Genomic DNA, 5193 nt, shown 5'->3' with positions numbered 1-5193 from the left:
GAGAAGTGGACAGTACCCTTTGTTAGTATCTCCTGGAGCATGGCAATCTCAATGTTTCTAAATTGCTTAGAGAATGGCACTACCTAGATTAAAGCCATTGATGTTCCACTCTAGTATACTTAAAATGTGTGCTCTGTGTCACATCTGTGTCATTAAAGATGCCCTAGTGGTAGTAACTGATTTGTCGGAGTTTGACAACTCCATCTTGAAGTCCTTGCTGACTGAGGGATCTTCATTTGTTAGTTTCCTGTCAGGCTAACTAGAGGTCTACTGGGAGGTGAAGAACCTTTCGTAGCTCTTGAGTTTTTTTTGGCTGGGCTTTTCTTTTTTCAGACTTTACCTGTGCAGTCTCAGTCTCTGCTGGCTTTACCTGGGTAGGCTCAGCACATTTTGGCTCTTACTCCACAATTTCAGGCTGCTTTAGTTCTGCTTGTGAAGGCTCGACCAAGGTTTGGTTTGCCATTTGTTAAAGTGCTTCCTTCACCCTCTCACACTCACCTACCACCCACTCACCAACAAAGGGAAGCTAGGTGTTAGAGCTCCCTGTCTAGCAGCTACAGGGGTGGTGATTGGGTGTATGCAGACACTGTCTCGTATTAACGGCACTCCCGGGACATGTGTGAGGCCAACGAAGCAGTGACTGTTTGACTAGCCTCCCAAAAGCGAACAGCCAATTTACCTGACCGGGCCAGGAGCAGGCCCGGTCAGGTTAATGCACAATAGTACCATGCATGGCAAACATGTGATTAGCTGAAACCCCCTGGGAAGAGGCTAGGGGGAATGCTATCTCATCTACAGGATAAGCATCATTGGTAGGAGTCATTTGATCATCGCTCCCTATCCCAAGACTGGTCCAGCACCACATCAAGGCAGTTCCTGTTGCAGGAGCCTGCATCACTTGGTTACTACCAGCCTTTAACAATTCAGCTGAATACCCATTGATTTACCAACCCCTCAGCTTGGAGACGCTGATAGGTGGATTCGGTTACAGCACCACTCGCATCCATGCTAACTATTGGTGGATCTTTCGAAAGTACTCGCACTTGTTTTACATGGGGTTGTATCGGATTGTGTGCATGTGTGCCCACATATATGTATATATATATACTTACACACACATACGTGTATATATATATATATATATATATATATATATATATGTGTGTGTGTGTGTGTGTGTGTGTCTATATATATATATATATATATATATATATATATATATATATATATATATATATATATATATGTGTGTGTGTATTTATGTGTATGCATATATGTACATATAATTACATATACACATTTATGTATATGTATATATATTCATATATATACATATATATGTATAGTTATGGGTGTGCATACATATGTGTGTATTTATTTATATAGATATACGATTTCTAAATCTGGTACAGACTAGAATATATTTAAATCTTAGTTTAGTCGTCGGGTGATGTCCAGGTGTTTCTAGCCTTTTCTTTCTGTTGAAATCAGGCATTCGCAACTAATAGTTTATTCTTTCACCATTGTCAGTTTTTGCCTCTCCAAGTCCAAATGTTCCACATATATAATCCTTTCATATTGGTCATTCTTCCATTAAAATCTCCTATTACCAGCTAAGTGTGTATAAATTTCTTATCTTCTGTTATAGTGGCATTTAGCTCTTCATAGAATTCGTCTTTTCCAGCATCGCTGTAATCCTCATTTAGTGCATAGATCTGGATTATGTGTTATTTCTATTTCCTTTCAGTTTCAGAACCATTATTCTTTCAAAATAGTCTCCTTCGCATTAAATGACACCTGCTTGTATCTCCTGAAAATATCACTTTGTATGATGTCAAGATACCAGTAGCAAGTTCTCCTACCCCTTTCCAGAGAGTTTCTGACAAGCCCAGGATATCAACATTCCAAGTAGCTATGTTAATGTTGAACGAGTAGCGTGATGGCGATGAGTGTTTGCCTGCTTTACCACAATCCCCCCACCAGGCTTGGCTGATTTCACCACAGGTTCCAACACCCAGTTTGCCAAGACCTAAGCAATTAGAAGTTTGGGGAAAATAGGTGCGGCATGCCCCTAGATCTACCAACAGCAGGCAATTCCTGCTATCTGGGACTGTTCTGCTAACCTCTGTCACCAAAGTGATCATCCGTTTACCAGAGTTGGACAAAATAGCCGTTGATCCAACGGCTTCTGTCGCATGTTCTCTATCCTGTCCTTGTTCAAGAGGCGTTGGACCAGTTTCGTATTTTAAACAACGAAGATTCGAACGCCTGGCGTTCCGATGCCACGAACTAGCGTTTTATTATTGGAACCTGAGTGGCGGTGGAGCGCCCGTATAATGTTTGTCATGGTGGCATTTGGCCGTTTTCTTCTTTATTGTTAAGCCTTCAGTCGCTCAATGTCTGTTTCATATTAGGTACAACGACACGTAAATTCTATATCGTATTTGTATGACTATTTATCAGTAGCATTAAAATCGAGATATTTTTGAAGACTACTATATGTTTTGGAATCTACCCCAGCTCTTCTCACTTCACTTTGGTCCACTTATTTCACCGTAATTCCTTTAAATTTTTGAAGTCGAAGCAACTACATTACACGTCACTTAGAACGCATTCCATAATATCAAAAACATAGTGAAAACATGTACAAATCGCAAATATTTCGCATATTGCTAATCTGGGCATAGCCGAATTATTACTTAGCTAATAACTCACGTGAAACTAACGTATGCATATGTGTGTGCGTTTGCGCGTGCGCATATATATATATATATATATATATATATATATATATATATATATATATATATATATATATATATATATATATATATATATATATGTATATATATATATATATACATATTCATATATATTTATATGTACATTACACACACACGCATATATATGTATGTATATGTATATATATATATATATATATATATATATATATATATATATATATATATATATATATGCATGTATGTATATATGTATATATACATATGTATGTGTATATATGTGTGTGTGCATGGGAATAATCATAGTTTTTGTATTATTTTCTTTACTTATAGGTGTTCCATTCCTATTACCCTGAGGCTGCAGATGGAATGCATTTGCAATTGACAGATTGTTTTGAATTACCTCAAAAGTTTGCCAAATAATGTAGCAAAGAAACATTATTGTAAGATGCAAACACTTTCCAATGATAGGTTTACTTCCTGACAGCAGTCATGCAATCAATCAACCATCTTGATAATTGCAACGCCAATTTCTAAGATAAGAGAATAAAGTTTCATTAAACACTATTGGGGATTCGGCTAAAAGCAAAATTTTAAATACTGAGGTCTGTAGATTTTCAGCATAAACATAATCCCTCTTTATTGAGTGAAAATGTTATGTTACAGGTTACCAGATATTTTCTGTTGCCATTTGGAATAATTCAAAAAGTGAATATTTGCTCTAAACAACTTCATACTACGTTTTGAAAAAGTGTTTGTGATGGGTGACTGGAGTAAATTATGTCAGGTATCGTCTTCTGCCTACTCAGGACTACTTATGTTATGATTATGATGATTGAGTTAGACCGCTCTGCATGCAGTTTTAGGTGATAATTTGACCCTGGTACACCAAGACAAGGGAACAGCTCCTAAACTAAGTGTACAGTACAACAGCTCAGACGTTCAGACATCCACGAGTGTGCCTTGAAAAATGTGCAAGGCGTCCTTCCCAGCTGTTCATGATTCACATGCATGAGGGAATTACCTTTAGGAAACAAACTTATCTCACATGTGTGTGTGTGTGTGTGTGCGCGCGCGCGCGCGTGCGTGCGTGCGTGCGTGCGTGCGTGTGTGTGTGTGTGTGTGTGTGTGTGTGTGTGTGTGTGTGTGTGTGTGTGTGTCTTTCAGAGTTGTATTGAGGCATAGGACACTGGGACCTGGTATTAGCCAAGTATCCATATATGAAATCAAATTATGCTACCAGGCTGTGCAAGATATCGCCAGTGCATTGAATAATCAGGTTTGTATGTGGCTTCATCTCTAAACATATGATGTAAAGTACCTCTACCAGTCTTTTGGGTCGACTGTTGGACCAGGTGAATTGATTGGATGGATTGTTTTCTGTTGTTTTAAGGTATTTTCCACTTTTGCTGAACTGTATATGGGTGCATAATGCTACTCTCCACACGGGATGACAGAACGCCAATATACATGTAACTAAATAGGCCTTCTCAATGCTAAGACCAGCGCTAACTTGTGACACTACTATATGTGAATAAGTTTCCTTTATCCATTTGAAATCAGGGATTACTTGCGCTTTCTGTAAATTTATATTGTTTACCATAGATGATGTGCTTTGAATAATTCAATCACAACATACCTATGCATAAAAGAATGAGAGTAACCATGATTGTTCTTACCTAGAAGTAGCTGTGGATGTAAATGAATGCTAATTTTTATACAAATGCTTAAATGTTTACACCAATATTTCCAACTTATATATTCATTACCATCCTTTTTAAATCTTTACCGTCGTGTTGATACAAAGAAGCACCTTATTTTGGTGAAACGAACTCTCACAGACATACTGAAGAATACTAAACTTAAATGGTATGTGAAAACCCTGGCTGACACAAAATGAAGGCATTCATATATAATTATTACGATAAATATGAGCGGTTTTAACATAATGGAACTTCATTCATTGTCCGTGACAAATGCATGCCACTCTTATCAAATACATTTAGAAGAAAACTAAGACCAGCATAAGCGATCTTAATTACACCAAGATAACGCCGGCACCGTATCATTTACAGTTTGTGTACCCCGTGTCCACCTTTAAAAACAGTCTCAATGGTATGTGATGAATGCTCATCTCTTTCTGTTGGTTTAACCATACTAACATCAGGTAGATAAATTACGGGGAAATTTAAATTTTGCTTGCCACAGAACAAAACGACCCGATCGCAAACCTAATTTCCGTTTGCTTTGCACATTCAGTCGTTACTGATGTTTGCAGTTTGGCAGTGCTGATTATTGTATAAAGATACAATTTTGATACATGTCTTCTGGTGAAAACCTAGACTGAATATTTTACTATATGAAATGACATCGCATGGAAGTTGGTCGAGTTCAGAAACTGTGTGGACAGAAAACATGAAAACAACGATGGCAAAATTCGAACCGTTCAGCA

The sequence above is a fragment of the Penaeus vannamei genome, chromosome 11, assembly GCF_042767895.1.
Source record: "Penaeus vannamei isolate JL-2024 chromosome 11, ASM4276789v1, whole genome shotgun sequence".
Classification (NCBI taxonomy): domain Eukaryota; kingdom Metazoa; phylum Arthropoda; class Malacostraca; order Decapoda; family Penaeidae; genus Penaeus; species Penaeus vannamei.
This window is presented reverse-complemented; position numbering follows the sequence as displayed.